Raw genomic sequence first — 19,282 nt, 5'->3', positions numbered from 1 at the left:
GGATGAACTAGGTGATGGGGATTAAGGAGTGCACTTGTCATCATGAGCACTGAGTAATGTATGGAATTGTTGAATCTTTATATTGTACACCTGAAACTAATATGACACTATATGTTAACTATACCGGAATTAAAACAAAACAAAACCTCTATACATTATGCTGTGCTTACCACAAGTGTAGCTACCATCTGTCATCCTGCAACACTATTAAAATACCAGTGACCATATCTCCTATGTGGTACCTTCTATTCCTGTGACTTACTCATTCTGTAACTCAAGCACGTATTTTCCACTCCCCTTCATTTTGACCATTCCCTCACCTCTCTCCCCTCTGTCAACCATCAGTTTGTTCTCTGTATTTATAGGTCTGATTCTGCTTTTTGTTTGGTTGTTTATTCATTTGTTTTATTTTTTAGATTCTGTATATAAATGAAATCGTATTATATTTGTCTTTTCAGTCTGACTTATTCCACTTAGCGTAATATCCTCTAGGTCTAGGATGGGTAGACGATGGTGACACCACTTTCCCTGGACCTATACCTTCCCCTAGATCACCCTGATCTGAATCTTAAGGAAGGCACCAGAGTTCAGTGGAGCAGATACCAAGGCTTGGAAAAAATGCAGATTTGTTGGGATCAAAGTGTTAACCTCAGAAGGTTAGCTAGGAAGCTCCTCAAGGATCTTGTAGGCTTAAAGTAGGTAAAGATTATAGTTTAAAGGAGATTGGTCTTTAGTGGGGGAAAAATGTGCTGAGTGAGAAAAGGTTTAAAAGGGGATGGGATAACTAGTTGGAGTACAGAATTATTCTGGATTATCACTTAAGCACCCTGGGCATGCAGCCAAACCTCTTGGGTTACTATTTCTTCTCCTTTTTTTCCAGGATTAGGCAAGAGCATAGCCTTCTGTCATTTTGCTTTCTTTCTCCATTAAGAAGTCAATAGATGATAACCTGCTGTCTCTTTGGACCCAGAATATTTGGCTATCCTCTTACCCTTAGTGATACCAAAAATCAATTACATCTTGGTATTGATGTATTAATGCTGGACATCTTGGGGAGGGGGGATGCCATGATGGTGAATGAAGCTCTAGAGCCTTTGGAAATCAATGCTCATGTCCAGGTACTAAACATTACAAGACGCTAAGAACTTGAAAGACATATATTTAGAGAAAACCTCCAAGGACAGACTTCCAAATAGGGACAAAGTCATATTAGTATGCCACTCTTTGAGCTGATACTATCTTTTGTCATGAAATGTGGATTATTATAGTGATAGGGTAAGAGAAGCTGAATCAGAAAGGATTTTCATACGCTTCAAGGAAATGACTCAAAGCATCACATTGCAGATTCCCTTTTTGTACTTGGACTTCACTGGGGCAGTAACATCTCCCAAGTTACTAAACCTAACTGGTCTTTGTTCTCGTTACCTCTTTTATTTAGCACTTCCTTAATATTAGACATCGTGCTAAGCATTACATATATTATTCCATTTGCTTCTGATGGAAATACCTGAGATAGGCACCATGAACATTCTCACTTCGTTCTGAGAAAATTGAGGCATCATGCCAGCATCAGTAAGACCTTGGTGGTGTGTAGCTTCTGGATCACGGGAAATAAGTGACTAGCAGAGGGGCTCAGAGGAACAAACACCATTAAGAGCAACTTAACAAAGGCTAAAGCATAGTTATCATGGAATAAGAGGATGCAGAACTCAGAAAAGTGCTTTCCTAATGTTTTTAGGACTCTTGTAAGAAATAGATTAGATTAGACTTTCTAAATTGGATTTTTCATTTATTTATATTTTACTCTCTTCCATAAGTTGGGCACTATATTGGTACTGGAAATATAATAATGAACAAATGCAGTTCACAGGCTATTGAAAGATCATTCAAACAATGGTAATAGGAGAAGTGCTATAATATAGAGCAATGTTCCCAAAACTTTTCTGAAAATGAGAATTCCCTGGGTGACTTGTTGAATATACAGATTACCAGGCTTCTTCCATGGAAATTCGGAGGTCCTGTAATATGCTTTTCAACAAACACCATAGCTGAGTCTTATATTCAGGAAAGTTTGGGTATGTGTGCAAATGCTTCTAGTGATCGAAGTTGGAGTGTCTACCCAGGCTGGAGAGTTAAGGATGGCTTCACGGAGAATGGGATAGCTAAATAAGAGGTGTAGGGGCAGGAGCCATTCCATTCTCCAGCAAGGGGACCCTCGTGTTCCAAAGTGTGAAAGCGTGAGCCAACACTGGCCTACTTAGGATAGCAATTAGACACCACTGGGGCACAAAAGATGCCAAAGGAAGTAGCATAGGCTAAGGCTAGAGAGAAAGTTGGTGGTCAGATTACGATTCTGGAATGCCATGTGAAGGAATTTAGATTTTAGGAGATTTTAAATGCTATTAAAAATATGTATTTGGGGGTACTTGGGTGACCCAGTTGATTAAGCATCCGACTCTTGATTTCGGTTCAGGTCATGATCTTAGGGTCGTGAGATTGAGCCCCACACCGGCTCCACAGGGAGTCTGCTTCTCTCCCTCTCCCTGTACCACTCCCCCTGCTTATGTGTGCATACCCTTTACCTCTCTTTATCCTTCTAAATAAATAAATAAATCTTGAGGGAAGGAAAAATGTGTATTTAATCACAAAGTACAAGGAAATTTCTATATGTTTTTTTTAAAGATTTCATTTATTTATTTAGAGGGGGAAGAGGTGGATGGGGAGGGAGAGGGAGAAAGAATCTCAAGCAGACTCCCTGCTAAGCACAGAACCAGCCCCTGGGCTCGATCTCACGACCCTGATATTATGACCTGAGCTGAAATCAAGAGTCTGACACTCAACCAACTGAGCCACCCAGGCGCCCCAATTCTCTCATTTTAAATAGGAAGCATTTAAAAATATTTTCCACTTCATCTTTAATTTGGTTTAGCTCTAATTTTGTAGTCTGGCCCAATATCCTGTGATTATTGCATCAAGACAATGAAATGTTGCAAAACAATCCTTCTTTCATAAAACAATTAACTAGAAAAATAACCCATGTCTTCCTTTTGTTCTGTCACTTCAAGTTTTCATTGTTGAAAACTTTCTAACTGCTTTTAATGTTTAAAAATCTATTATTTTAAAATAATTTTATCTAAAAAATATTCTACAATTATTATTTTAAGATAAAGCCTTGGATTAAAAACTTATTTGGATATTTGTGACAACTAAAGCAGAAAATGTCAGGCTTTAGAAAAAAATGGCTTTGGAAAAGCAATGTCTTTGCTGAATGTGGACATATGCGTTCTTTATAAAAACAATTTATATTAGAATCTATTGTTACTTATACAAATTTTAATTGAGTGGAGAACTGTAAGTCTGTCCAGTGAAGTTTTGTGAAATTAATTCATTTTAGGAAAAGAAGTAAAATTATTAAACAGAAAAAAGAATAATTTAGAAAAAAAATAGTGTAACTCCATTAGCAATTTGGATTCAGGCGGTTTATCCAAGGAAGCAGTTATTTGTAGGTGTGAAATTGGGGCAGAATGTGAGCAGGCTTCATTTTCTCTTGTAGGGTCATCTTAGAATGATGAGTGGTTGAAGTAAAACAGAAGAATCGAAAACATCACATGGGTGAGGAGTTCTTGACTCTCATTGTGCATTGGAATTACCTGAGACTCTTTCAAAAAATGCCCTTCCTCAGGTCCATCCCTTTACCCCCACTCCCTCCCACTCTTATTCATTTGGGTCTGGCTAGGGGCCCAGCATCAGTACTCATGTGCATGTGTGTTAAAATATACAAAACACAAAATTCACCATCTTAACCCTTTTTAAGGGTACAGTTCAGTACCATTAAGTACAGTCATAATGCCATGCAGCTGTCACCACCATCTACCTCCAGAAATTTTTCATCTTCCCAAACAGAAACTGTACCTATTAAAAAATAACTCCCCATTCCCTCCCTCTCCCAGCTCTTGGTAACCACCATCTTACTTTCTGTCTCTATTAATTTGACTACACTAGCTACCTCATGTAAGTGGAATCACACAGTATTTGTGGGGGTTTGTGTGTGTGTGTGTGTGTGTGTGTGTGTGTGTGTGTGTGTGTGACTGGCTTATTTCACTTAGCATAACATCTTCAAGTTTCATCCACTTTGTAGCTTGTGTCAGAATTGATTCCTCTTTAAGGCTGCCAGCATCAGAAGTTTTAAAAGCTCCACAAATGATGTTAATGTCCAGACCTGAGACATATCTTGTCCAACTCCCTCCTTACTCAGATGAAAAAATTTTGGTTCAGAGAGAGGAAGTGACATTCACTTACCATCCACTTATTCATTACATATTTACTGCCCAGCTACCATATTCCAGGCACTGTGCTGGGTACAGTTAGGCTCACACCAGGCTGAGTAAACTTGAACTCAGATCTCCTGATTTGAACACTTTGGACAACTTCACAGGTTCTCCTGCTATAAGACACCCTTCCCTTATGTTGAAAAAACTGCAAATTTCAATAGTTAGATGTATTATTTTCCACCCTGGGGCTATTTTGGGAACCAATTTTTAATATGCTTTTCTGTAGACCTCTATTTAGAATCACTTTATTTTCTCTAATTATAATCAAAGTTGAATATAGTAATCATGAGTCAACCCAAACTATTAATTTAGTTGGGAATAGCATCTTTAAGTTTACCCTCTATGCCAAGAACTACCTGGTAAATAAAAACATAGCAGAAAAATCCTTAAAATGCTATTTCTCTAAAAGATGGGTGGGAAACCTCTAGCTTTCAATTTAATTTCATCTGGCCATGGGACACATCCAAAGAATTTATGCTTAGGGCCATGAAATTATAACCTTATTTTAAAGCATATAATAGCAATACCCTTAAAATGTATTCTTTGTGTAATAAAAATCAGTCAATAACGTCCAAAAAACAATTTAAAAAAGCACACAAAAGGAACATTTCATAATTCTTTAAAGATAAAATCACGAATTGATTTTACTTATATAAATTTTATATAGTGATAAAATATGCATGACATGAAATTTACCATTTTAACCATTTTTAAGTATATAATTCAGGGGCAATACGTACATCACAGCGTACTGTAACCAGCACCACTACCTATTTTCAGAACTTTTTCATCATCCCAAACTGAATTCTGCACCCAGTAAATTATAACTCTCCATTCTCCACTCCCCCCAATTCCTGGTAACCCACTTTATGCTTTCTATCTATGAATTTGTCTATTCTACGTCCCTCCGATACATGGAATCATACAGTATTTGTCTTTGTGTCTGGCTTATTGCACTTAGCATAATGCCCTCAGAGTTCATCCATGTGGTGGGATGTGTCAGGATTTCCTTCCTTTCTAATATTCCATGATATGTATATACCATATCCACTTATTTGGGGATGGATATTTGGGTTGTTTCTACTTTTTGGCTATTACAAATAATGCTGCTATGAATGTGGATGTACAAATGTCTGTTTCAGTCCCTGCTTTTGATTCTTTCATGTATGTGCCCAAATGAAATTGCTGGATCATACGGTAATTCTATTTTTAATTTTGTGAGGCACGGCCATACTGTTTTCCATAGAAGCTGCACCATTTCATATTCGTGCCAGCAATACACTAGGGTTTCGACTTCTCAATATCTTTCCCACTTCTAGTAAAATTTCAATCTTATTTATATAAACTTTATTATATAATTCTTGATATCAAAATGCTTTTAACCCCCTCATCTTTAATTATTCGCATTTCTAGGTTGCATGGTCCTTTCTCAGTCCAATATAATGTATATGGTGGCTAATTGAACATAATAAAATAAATAAACAAACAAACAAATAAATAAATATTTAAAAAATAAAATAAATTCTTCTTCTATCTTAAACATACTTTCTCTGATTATAAAATATGTTCTCATTGAAAACCTGCAATTCATGTAGTCCATATTTCTCCAGGTTTCACCAAGCTGAGAGGACTGATAGGGTCACATTAACAGTAATATCTGAAATTCTCCTGCTTCTTGTTCCTGGGCAGATCTGCCCTCCTCTTCTGCCCTGAGATATTCCTGGAAGTCTTCCGGGAGTCACCCTATGAGCTTGGGTACAGTCACTGGTATAATGACTTGGAACGCCACTGGAGGGCAGCAGCTCCCTCTCACCCTTGACCCCAGCCCCGGAGAGGATGCTGCCTTCAGGTCTGCAGCATTTCGAAAACAGAAAACTCTTCAAGTGCTGCGTGGCAACTATACAGAAACAGGGGGTATTCCTCTCCCATAGTTTTGGCCACACCTCGTCACCTGGGGTTCATAGAGTCCTGTGTGGGAATGTGAGCACAAGTCTGAATCCAGGATTAATTAACTGATTGAGAAAGTAAAAAAAAGTCCATGACAGCCTGTAGCTGGCAGCTAAAAGCTGGCAGTAGTGTTCCCCCACTGAAGACAGTTTCCACAGAGTAACAATAATTAGACAAGGTCACTCTGTAACTATGGTGGAAAGCACAATAAATGATCACACCATAATCCCATCTGAATGTGGACAGAGTGAGGACATTAAGCAAACATGAAAATAAGCAAATTCTCCCCTGTTCCAGTAATGAGTGACTCCAGCCTTGTAGGTAAAATTTAGATACCCGATCATGGAATTGCCCCTGCTTCTTGACAGAATGCAATCTAGAGCAAACCCTTGCTTCCCCCCAGATCAACCAGCACAAACCCAAATCCTAACAAGACCCTCCCCATTGGTTCTTAACCTAGACACCCCCAGGTGTTTAAGGTGGCGTGCTCCCTTGCTCCAACAAGCTTATAAACCCAAGTTGACTTGACCTGTGGCTTTTTGCTGGCAGGTCATTGGGACCACTCCTCTTCACATTGTCTTCATCCCCCTTCCTCTTAAAAACACTCTCATGAAAAAAAAAAATCCAGAAAACAAAACAAAACAAAAAAAACATTCTCATGAAAATTGATGCCTGCAGAATGACTGGGTTTTAGGTGAAAAAAAATTTTTTTCCTGTATTTTCTGAAAACTTTGCAATGAACCTGGAATGCTTTTATAATAAAGGAGAGAATTATACCTTTAACGTAATACAACTCATTTGCTCACTACTCCATTGGTAGGGAAACTTTGAAAAGCCCTCTAATTTTCTCCTTGGCTTACACATCAAAATGAAGTACTGTACCCTTTCTCTTTGTCAGTTTTCTCTCTCTCTTCACTTCTCTTCACTTTTTACTCTTTAAATGTTTTTTCTTGGTTCACACACATATTTTCACTTCTTTTATCCCATTCTTCCCTCTGTAAGCTGTAATGTAAGTGTCTGTGCGCTCTCAAATGCAGCTTCTGGGAGAGATGGCTCTGCTTCCTTCTGCCTCACTTGGAAAAAATCACGACTTGATTACGGCTTTCTTCCCTATACTATGAATGGGACTTCAAAATACTGCTCTACACAGCACTCCAGGTAGCTACAACTGACATCCAAGGGCTTGACCTTCCAGATAAAAATGGCTTGTCATCCCCTGACACGCGTAACAATCTTAAAAACTAAATTCCCCCCCCCCCTTTCATAATTTATGATCACTTCACCTAGGCTGGGATAATACTCTCGAACAGTCCTTAAAGAAAATGCTATTGCAGGGGTGATATTTAAACCACTTAGATTAGGGATGCCTGGCTGGCACAGTTGGTTAAGTGTCAGACTCTTGGTTTTGGCTCAGGTCGTGATCTCAGGTCATGATCTCAGCCCTTGTCAGACTCTGCGCTAAGGGAAGTCTGCTTGACACTCTTTCTCCCTGTCCCTCTGCCCCTTCCCCCCTCAAATAAATAAGTCAATCTTTAAAAAAAAATAAACTACTTAGAGTAGAAGAACAAATGTGTTCATTTTTCTGGTTCTCTAAATTACTCATTATAATTAGGAGCATGTAAGAAATGCTGCTAATTATGAATAGATCTATCTTATCCACTATAATGAGACTTTCATATAATAATAAACTGTTTTCCTTTATTAAATCTTTTAATTCCTAATTTTGTAATGAGTAAATTTTACTTACTGAGTACCCTCCAATTAATTTCAACCGAAGAGATTTTTTAGAGCTTCTGCAACTACATTTAATATTTCACAGTCATGCATATCCTCTTTTATGTTTCCCTAAATAAATCGAAGTTGAAGCTTTTGTAACTTGTCAAAGCTTCAGTCCTGGAAAATGCATTTCCCAGACTATCTCAAAGGAATGCATAGGAACCATTTTGGTTTTTAACACAGAGCCCCATACAATATGACCACTAGAGACAGTTCCATTTTTCGTAACTTCCTGTTCCTACTGGCATTAGATTTTTTTTTTTTAATCACTGAAAAGCTCACCACTTCTCTCAGTGTTGGGGCCCAGATGAAAATCTTTGCAAGTTCAGAGAAAGCAAAAGTATTATAAATAAAAACCTCTGATACAAATGGAAAAGTATTAATAAGATCAATGTTTCCTCTGTATTGTTGCATTCCTGAGGCATATCTTTATTCTGATCAAAAAGCCTAAAAGTTTTTAAAAGGTATAGAAAAAGAAACAAGCAAATAAATCAGTTTTGCCTTTTCTTTTTATTTCACTGATAATTAATATATCCATTTATACTTAACTTTGTATATAACCAAAGTAAATATTTATCAGAAGCTTTCCATGTGCCATGCCCTCTTTTCAGAGTCTCATGTGTATTAACCAGCTAATTCTGTAGACAACCCTAAGAGATTAATATTATTCTTATCCCTATTTTAAAAATTTGCAAATGGAGGGGCGCCTGGGTGGCACAGCGGTTAAGCTTCTGCCTTCGGCTCAGGGCGTGATCCCGGCGTTATGGGATCGAGCCCCACATCAGGCTCCTCTGCTATGAGCCTGCCTCTTCCTCTCCCACTCGCCCTGCTTGTGTTCCCTTTCTCGCTGGCTGTCTCTATCTCTGTCGAATAAATAAACAAAATCTTAAAAAAAATAAAAATGTGCAAATGGAACCACAGACTGATTAATAAATTACCAATGTTGCCCAGCTAAATATGCGGTAAAGCTAATATGGAACTCCAGAAATCTGGCTCTCATTGCAGTAACTTCTTCTCCACTGGATACAATCTCCTCAGATAGCAAGTCGTCTGCCACCCGCTTCCCTGATCCAAGCTGGGCCAACCTAGGCCAGCTGAACACTCCCTTCCTATAATTCCCCCCCCCCTTTTTTTTTTTGAGAAAGAGAGAGAGTATGTGCACTCAGGCACCAGTGAGCAAGGTAGGGCAGGGACACAGAGAGAGGGACAGAAAGAATCTTAAGCAGGCTCCACACGCTTCGCAGAGCCCCACTCGGGGCTCGATCCTGTGACCCTGAGATCACAACCGGAGCCAAAATCAAGTCAGATGCATAACCAACTGAGCCACCCAGGCGCCCCCTGTAATTCTTGTCCTAAGCCATGCGAAAGGGCTGCAAATATTTGGAGTCTGTGTATCCCAGTTGAGAGGATATCCTGACCATACCACCTGTGCCACAAGCTTTCCCGCAGTTCTTGCCTCTGACCCTCTAAATCTGCCTTGTTTCCAGTTGAACCCAAGCCTGTTTTTTCAGGCTTCCAGTGGGTCCTGTAAGCTCATCACATTAACTTCCAATAAACTCTCTTCTGCTTGAGTTGGCAGAATTAGTTTCTGTTTCTTGAACCAAAGAATGCTAATAGATACCATTGGAAGTTAGGCAAGATGTCTATCATTTCTTTAAATTCTCCCCTCACTCACTTTACGTTCTCTCTCTCACGGTACTAGTGCTACACACAAGGGAGGTACCTAGTCATTGAGAGGGCGGCTCTGGAGCTCAGCTGCCTGAATTCGACCCTAGCTGCACCAATGACTAGTTTCCTACCTAGAAAATGGGGATAATAATAGTACCTACCTCCAAGGGTTGTTGTGAAGGTTAAATGAAGAGAAACATAAAGTGCTTCGAAGAGCATCTGCCTTGCAGTAAGCACCCACTGAATGGTACCTTGTTTTATCATCATCATCCTGATTTCTACTCTAATAAAATTATTCCAATTACAAATGCAATATACAGTAATACCATTAAAATGTAATTCTCCACATATTTAAGCAAGGTGTTTTGAAATTTAATCTAAGAATCTCCAGAAAGAAAATTTCTGAATAAATCTGTATTTGCAAAAAGATGCGCTTTGGGATTTTAATACATACTCTACCTAGTGAAATATCTCTTCTTATTTTAGCCAGTTTCTGAGAGACAATGCTGCAAATATATTAATTTTTCATATAAGTAGGTGAGTATCTATAAACATTGTAATAAATCTTCATTCATGCTGAAAAGATAACCTTGACATCTGTATAGATAAAGCCACTTCATTTTATTTTACATAATTAATGAAGTTTAAAAATATGAGTTCTGAGTAAATTTACAGGAGTTTTTTTCTCTGAGAAGAAGGTTGAATTCACTCTGGACTTTTTTGGTATAGTTATAGTGGATGAGTGATCATCAGATTTGTAAATTAGCTAAGTGAGAAACATACATTAAATTATTTTTTTCTATTGACCTGAATTATCTTAATTGGCTCCACTGAACTTTTTAGATAAATACTCAACCCTCGAATTGTCTTTTCTGTTTAGAAGGTCAAAGCATGCACAGAGAATGGCTTTTGTTAAAAAATTCAGTTCCATCTAAAATAAAGGCAGGTATCTGTTAAATACTGTCAAAGTTAAGCTATCACTGCAGGTCATTGTTTTTAAATTTAAATTTCAATTATGAAGCTAAAATGAATAGGTGAGAAAGTTCTCATCAGGAAAAACAGAGACCAAAACAAAAACACAGGACAGAGAAATTTAGAGGTGTAGAGATAATGTGAGAAGCAAAAGAAAACATAAAAAATGAAACTATTAAAAACATCCTCAGAGAGATAAGGGAGGATATACATTCATGAAATAATAGTGTCCTTGGAAATTGGAAATATTATAGCAGAAATAAAAACTGTAATAATTGATTTGGAAGGTAAAGTTGAGGAAAGAAGGGGGAGAACCCAAAAGACAGAAATTGGAGAGAGAGAAAAAAAAAGTATAGAATCATTGCAGAATGTCCAATTTCTTTTTTAAAAGATCTTATTTCTTTATTTGAGAGAGAGATCATGAGCAAGAGGGGTGGGTAGAGGGAAAAGGAGACTCTCCGCTGAGCAGGGAGCCCGATGTGGGACTCGATCCCAGGACTCTGGAATCATGACCTAGCTGAACACAGAAGCTTAACCAGCTGAGCCACCCTAGGCATTTTTTTTTAAAGATCTATTTATTTGGGCACCTGGGTGGCTCAGTCAGTTAAGCGTCCTACTCTTGGTTTCGGCTCAGGTCATGATCCCTCGGTCGTGGGATCAAGCCATTTATGTATGTATGTATGTATGTATGTATTTATTTATTTATTTATTTATTTATTTATTTTAGAGAGAATGAGAGAGCATGTGAGTGGGGCAGGGGGAGAGGAAGAGGGAGAGAGAGAATCTCAAGCAGACTTCACCCTGAGCACAGGGCCAGACATGGGGCTCAATCTCATGACCTGAGCCAAAACCAAGAGTCCATGATCAACCAACTGAGCCACCCAGGTGCCCCTGTCCAATTTCTACTTAAAATGTGAACACCTACAGGGCAAGGATTTTGTATATTTTGTTCACTGTCTAAAACAAAGCCAGACACGCACTAGGTCCTTAGTAAGTATTTTTTAATGTAAGGGGTTGGAGAAATAGAAAACAGGGAAAATAGAAAGGAGAAAATTTTCAAAGTACAAGGACATTCTCAGCATGGAAGGAAATCAATTTCCAGAGTGAAAAGATCCACTTACCACAAGAATGGGGAAAGACCCACATCAAGATACATGATGGTGAAACTTTAGAATGCCAGAGACAAACCTGACAGAGAGGAAGAAAAAACCCGTGTAAAGGATCAAGAGTTAGAGGAACTTTGAATTTCCCAAAGCTGGAACTATGTTAGACACAAGTTAGAAGTTCTCATCATATGATTTTTATGCTCTTTCAAATGCCTGATGATACAGAGAAACTCACTTCATTGATGCCCAACGACAGACAGTAATCCACTTTAACATCATGCAAGATTAGTCCTTACATGCAAGCATGTACACGAACTAAACTCTTTCAGAACATTGTCATCAAAGATGATCAGAAAAGCAAATTCATATCTAAAATTGTGTGGCTTGATTTTAATTCCCTGGTGCTAAATTAAAATTAAACCCATTAACTATTCAATCTGTTTTATATGCCCTCATGGCATGCAATTGCAACAAATAGACAATGGAGGCAAAAAGTGAAAATTAAATAACACAAAATTGATCCTCAAATATCCCTCCAATAAAGTAGAAGCTAACAACTTACCTCTGGTCAGTATTCATGGGGCAACCGTGGCTAGCAACAGTGCCATGAGACTCCATGTGGTTGGATTGTTGATTTTTTGGTTGTTTTTTCTTTTTTAAGAGAGAGAGAGTGAGCGAGCAGTGGGAGAGGGGCAGAAGGAGAGAGAGAATCTCAAGCAGACTCCCCACTGAGCAGAGAGCCTGAGGCTGGGCTCCATGCCAGGACTCTGAGATCATGACCCAAGCCAAAATCAAGACTCAGGTGCTTAACCAACTGAGCCATCCAGGTGCCCCCTGACTTGTTGATTTTTCAGTGTCTGCAGCCTTTCAATTGTAAGTGACAGGAACTCCACTTAGTCTAATTTAAGCAACAAAGAGAATGCATAGGCTCCCAGAAATGGGAAGTCCAGGGAATAGGGCCTGCTTTGAGCCTAACTGGTTCTAGAAGGCAAATCACGTCATTAGATCCTTTCCACATTTCTCTTGGTGTCTCTCCATCTTGCTTCTCTTTTTTTTCCTGTGTGGCTTCATTTTCAGTTAGGCTTTCTTCATACAGGAGCAAAGATAACCGACCAAACAGCCCAGGTTTATTGTATTCTCACAGCGAGCAATTTCCAAGAAAAGAGGGCAATTCTTGTTGCCCCAGGATTTACATCAGTCTTTGGAGAGAACTTAGATTATGTCACCTGCTCCCTCCTGGACAAAGTGTATGTCTAGGGGAATTAAGTACTCTGATTGGACAGCCTAATTCATAAGCCTTTTTAACTGACAAGCCCACCAGAATCCTGTGGAATGAGAAAGAAATAACTTTCAAATGGAAAAGATGGAAGAAGTCTCCCTGGCTCCCAAAAGGAACAGATGGCTGCTTGCATGAGATTTCCTCCTAGAAGTCAAAGTTCTTCATGGTATAGAAGATGAAATAAAATTCAATGGTTTTAAGAAGAACACACTTGAGAAAATTGTCCCTTGAAGTGGTGGATGGCTTACCTAGAATTTCATAAGGACAAAAATTCAACCCACAGCATTATGTACATTACTGGAGGTATGTTTGTATTTTTAATTTGTAAGTAAATGGTGCTAGATTTCCAGCTTGAAATTGAAGCCACATCTTTATCCATACAGCTTCACACAGAGAGGCACATCTTGGAGATGAATATAAGATCTCAACTTATTCTTATCCAAATGTGCCCAACATTGTACCTAATATTTGTTGATCATGATATTCTCATAGCCCTGGGCTCTTCAAATCAGATGTGGACTCTACCTCTTTTAAAAATATCTCCCTTGTAAAATTTGATAAAGCTCTGACACCTGATCTGATCAAACACACTCAATTAAACTTGCATAGTAAATAATCTTTCCTTGTATCTGTCAGAACCTGCCTGACTCCCCACTTCTATATCCTCCTTCTCTCCCTATATAAACCTGGCCCCTAAAATAAATCTCAGCTTCTGAAAGCCGCTCCTGCCTATCACCCAGGAACTTGGCACAAAAAGTTATTCTATTAGAGGGGCGCCTGGGTGGCACAGCGGTTAAGCGTCTGCCTTCGGCTCAGGGCATGATCCCGGCGTTATGGGATCGAGCCCCACATCAGGCTCCTCTGCTGGAAGCCTGCTTCTTCCTCTCCCACTCCCCCTGCTTGTGTTCCCTCTCTCGCTGGCTGTCTCTGTCTCTGTCAAATAAATAAATAAAATCTTAAAAAAAAAGTTATTCTATTAGACCAACTCTAACCTCATGTTCCAATAATTGGGTGTCTGAATTTTCTCCGAGGCCACACTTTCTGGTAATCAGTTCTTGTAACTACACCTTTGTCTGTTCCCTGTGCCTGAATCCCTGACTTAGAAACCTGCTGAGAACCACACTGTCTCTAGACCTGAAGGCTCTGCCTTGTTCTTATTGGTCTTTGTTCTTATCATACCTGCACTGAAGGTATGCCCTATAACTTCAGCCTGAATACCTGGAGATCTACCTGGAAAAGCATTCAACATCTACCATCTGAGACCTTCCAACTTCTTTGTATGGAACCCATGCTTTCTTGGATTGTAGCCTGCTGTCTTTTACTATACCTTCTGGAGATAAACCTAGTCCCAGCAAGAGGAGCTCTCTCTGTCCCTTTCAATGCTTTTTTTTTTTTTTCAAGTAGGGGTTTGAACTCATGACTCTGGGATAAAGACCCGAGCTGAAATCAAGAGTCAGACACTTTACCGACTGAACCCACCCAGGCGCCCCTCAATGGCTTTTTACTTCAGTGGAGGAACTCACTTCCAGTTCTTACCTTCTTTACACCTCTGCAGACAAGATTATTTCCTGTTCTGCTGCGTTTTCTCAATATCCTGAGTTTTATTTTATGAGAAAGTTACTCTTTGAGAAGAGTAACTTAATCGAGTGCTGGTAGAGGAAGGTCATGCTGGATTGTAGCAATTTTTACACTTCTTTTGTGCTGTTCTTGTAAAAATAATTTATTCTTAACTTTCCTTACTGCTCTGAATTTTGTCGTTTTTGTCTCTTCAGTATCCTTGGTTTTGGAGAATTAACCCTTTCTAGTTCATAGGACTTCGGATTACAATACTCTGATAGCCTTGGCCTCATGGGTGGCCCCATACCAGGATCTGACCAATTAGAGTCCCACCAGAGTGACTGGTTCAGAAGTTAGGACTGACCAAGGATGGTCAACCAGAGACCTTCCCTAGAATTTGACGCACACAAGTTTCGAGAGAAAAGTGGGAGTAGTTATGCTGTGATGTAGCCTGGGCTACTGGGGCTATTCCCAGGCACCAAGAGGGCAAAGGCACCAACAATGAAGATATGAAGCCAAGATATGAAGTGAGAGAATGAAGCCAAATGGAGATGAGAAATGAGAGGCAGAAACTTTTGATTTAACACATATTTCTGTTCTTCCCAGGATGTGAGCCGATAAACCACTTTTCTTTTTTTTTTTTTTTTTAGCTTAAGCTAGTTTGAGTTGAATTTTGTCTTTGTAATTAAGAGTCTGAATTAATAGAACTCTATTTCAAGATACTCACGTATCTAACCAAAATCCACCTGCTGGAGGTCTGGGGTTGATCTCTCCCCTCTCTTCTCCTTCAAGTTCCAGCCCATTAGAAAGCAGCTCTAGGGAGGGTTTCCTTGTAAACTGTGCTGAGGTAAAGTGGCTTTAGCCTGAGGCTACATCGATGTCTCTCCCAACTCCCCTCTTACCTAGGCCTTCCAAATCATCTCTAGAGAGCATGAGGTCTGCAAGAAGGACAATTCCTCAGTCAGCAATGCATAGGTCATGACCTATCTCATAAACCCTGTCACCAGCAGAGCGTATCACCCATTGTTGATGGTGTAAGACTCTGGACCCCTTTTTTTAGTGCGCACTGTTCCTGCTTCCAATGATTTGTTCTGATGTCACTAATCACAGAAGCCACTCTTACCTGTTGGTGTATAAAAAGATGGTACCCTCAGGGAAACTCAGGAAATCAATTTCTACCATTCTTTCTTCTATAGAATGTGAAGGAGAGTCACCCTCCTTCTTGGGTTTTTATCTCCCTTCCTCTCTTCTTAGCACCTCACCATAGTTCCTCCCATATTATTCACAGTACCTTACTCATAGGGGTTGGTTTATGGCTCAGAATGGACCACTCAAAACCCCTCTCTCAACTTCCTAATTGAATTCCAACCTCTTGTGTCCCCTTCCTCAGAAGCAATAGTACCTTCATATCCTCAGTTATGTTTTCCACAGTTCCAGTTACCCACGGCCAACCGAGGCTCAGAAACAGATGATCCTCCTGAAGGATAACCGGAAGGCTCACAGTAGCCTGACCTTACATCACAGTGCCTACATCATTCACCTCACCTCATCTCATCACGTAGGCATGTTATCATCTCACATCATCACGGGAAGAAGGGTGAGTACAATACAATATTTTGAGAGAGACCACATTCAATAACTTCTATTACAGTATATTGTTGTAATTGTTCTATTTTATTATTAGTTATTTTTGTGAAGCTCTTATGTGCCTCATTTATAAATTAAACATTGTCATTTGTATGTATGTGCAGGAAAAACACATATGGTATATAGGGTTCAGTACTATCTGTAGTTTCAGGCATGCACTGGGGGTCTTGGAATATATCCCCCACAGATAATGCCATCTTCAAAACCACTTCCCTTTCTCAAGGCCTTCATATAAGCTCTTCTCCTCGATGGAATTGCTTTTCCCAGTCATCTTGCTTGACTAGCTTTTTGTCTTCCTTTAGACCTCAAATATGACTTCCTCGACTTAAATATTAGCTCCTCTGAGAAGTCTTCCCTGCCAGTTCTATTTAATCTAGGACTGGCACTGTGATGTCCATCTCATCAACCTTGTTTCACAACAAAAGGGAATAATCACTCCTCATCGAGCCTAGCATAAATGTACTTTTAGGTCTAACTGTTTCTTCCAGTCATTTCCATATGAAGGCTCCCATATCACATAAAAATTACATTAAATGAACTTGTATGTTTTTCTCCTGTCACTCTGTCTCTTTGCCATTTAATTTTCAGATGCAGCCAGGGGCCCTAAGAGGGTCGAGGAAAACTTTATCCTTCCCTACCCTTGTAGAAAATAAACATGAGAGAAAGGAGTCCCCTTTGTGCTCTCTAACCTGCAACATGAGTGTACCTGACATTCCTTGGCCCTCTCCAACTCCTTACAGAGGCTGTTGTCAAAGGCCATCTCACCCAAACCACAGAAATCTTACTGTAAAAACATTAATGAGTAATAATTTTTTACTGAGGGTTTCAAGGGGGACAGAGAAGTGGTTGTAATATACCACTAGCAGCACCTTTTAAGTATGTCTGAACATTTTTCTCTCCCTAAAGTTACTCAAACATCAACCTCACATATTTCTTTCTCAACTCTATTCAACTTCCCTCCCTGTCTTAGACACTCTCACTTCTCCTCCTCCTCTTTCTCCCCCAAGATCTTCCTCTTTGGAAATGGAAAAGAGGCAGCAGGAGAGGCGCCGGTTCTGTCTAAGGACCCCTCACCCCCAGATCAGAAAACCTCACCCAGTGGTAAATCAGCCACACTCCAGAGCTGCTCCTGGAATGTGGATGGGCTTGGAGCCTGGATTAAGGAGGAGGGTTTAGATTGGGTATAGGAAGAAGCCCCAGATATCCTGTGCCTCAGAGACCGAAAGTTCAGAGAACAAACTCTGCTGCCTGAACTATCCCATCAGTACTGGTGAACGCCATCAGACAGGGAAGGTACAGGGTGTGGGCCTGCTCTCCCACCCACGCCCACTCGGAGTCTCCTACGGCCCTCGTGATCAGAAACATGATCAGCAAGACCGAGTGACTGTGGCTGAATTCGACACATTTGTTCTGGGAACAGCCTACGTACCCAGAGCAGGTAGAGGTCTGGTGTGCCTGGAGTCCCGGCAGCTCCGGGATGAAGCCTTTTGCAAGTTCCTGAAGGGCTTGGCTCCCTGCAAGCCCCTTGTGCTACGTGGGGACCTCAATGTGGCTCATGAAGAAATCCACCTTCCCTACTCCAAGGGAAACAAAAAGAATGCTGGCTTCGCTCTGCAAGAGTGTCAAGGCTTTGGGGAATTGCTGAGGCCGTGCCACTGGCTGACGGTTTGGGGCACGTCTACCCCAACACGGCCTATGCCTGTACCTTTTGGGCTTACGTGATGAATGCTCGATCCGAAAATGTTGGTTGGCACCGTGATTACTCTCTTATCTTGCGCTTTGTGACAGCAGGATCTGTTCCAGGGCCCTGGGCAGTGGCCACTGTCCTATCACCCTAAACCTAGCATTGTACCACCTCCCCTAAATTACTTTAAGCCTGGGAAATAAGCCCCACAAGCTACCTTTAAAACGTAACACCACCCCCTCAACTTTTTAAAAAACTGCTCTCTGGAGAAATCTGCGCTATATTTCCCATCTACAAATGTGAATCCTTCAATCAGGCTTCTAGTAACACTTAGGTTTCCTTTAAACCCCAAATTTTCTCTCTCTCTTTTTTGTGCCTGTCTTTCTTTCTTTTCTTTCTTTCTTTCTTTCTTTCTTTCTTTCTTTCTTTCTTTCTTTCTTTCTTTTTCTTTCTTTCTCTTTCTTTCTTTCTTTCTTTCTTTCTTTCTTTCTTTCTTTCTTTCTTTCTTTCTTTCAACTTCCTTTGAACTGTCCACAGGAAAATAAAGAGCCATCAGTTCTAAATAAATAAATAAAGTAAAAAAACAAAAAACAAACAAAAAACAAAAAAAACAAAAAGATCTTCCTCTTTGGGTCTCCTTTCCTTCCTAAAGTGAAACAAGTGGTCCTCTTCTGGCTTCTTTGGCTTCGATCCCCAGCTTCTTAGTAGGTACTCTGAAGAAAGGCTTTTCTCATGATACACCAATCATACAACATGGGACAGAGAAAGGGATCCAATCATTTTTCTTTTCTTTTCTTTTCTTTTCTTTTCTTTTCTTTTCTTTTCTTTTTTCTTTTCTTTTCTTTTTTTTTTCATAATTCTTCTGTTTGAAACTGCACAAGGGGAGAAATTATTTGAGTATGCAATACAGTAGAGAATATACCAAAATCTGAAGCCTTCAAGGACAATCTTTTGTACCTAGGCAGAGTGTCTTTTGGGGCACTGAAAGGACTAAATGATTTGCCTTGGCTTTTGTACTTTATTGGTGCCCAAACAACTAGTTGTAAGTCATTAACAGCTCAACTTGTTAAGGCTTCTCTGTATACATCCTACAAGAATGCATTGCAAATACCCTCTGTGTGATTTTTAACCCAGTCATGCTCTCTCTCTTAAGGTGTCTTTTATTGTCTTCCTGATGCAGCCTCTTTCTGATTAAAAAAAAAATGTATCGTTGAATCTTTGTCTGAACGAGTAAGTGCTCAAGATGCAGTATCCTGACTGTTGGTCTTCCTTCCTTTTGCTGTGAACTGTATGAATGTAGGTCTAAGGACACTGA

At 39.8% G+C, this 19,282-nt stretch overlaps 1 pseudogene; it reads left to right on the top strand.

Moving 5' to 3' along the window:
* Window positions 1–13,150: 13,150 nt before the first annotated feature.
* Window positions 13,151–18,390, top strand: LOC100467597 (annotated as a pseudogene).
* The last annotated feature ends 892 nt before the right edge of the window (window positions 18,391–19,282 follow it).

This window comes from Ailuropoda melanoleuca, chromosome 13, assembly GCF_002007445.2.
Source record: "Ailuropoda melanoleuca isolate Jingjing chromosome 13, ASM200744v2, whole genome shotgun sequence".
Taxonomy (NCBI): domain Eukaryota; kingdom Metazoa; phylum Chordata; class Mammalia; order Carnivora; family Ursidae; genus Ailuropoda; species Ailuropoda melanoleuca.
This window is presented reverse-complemented; position numbering and strand designations above follow the sequence as displayed.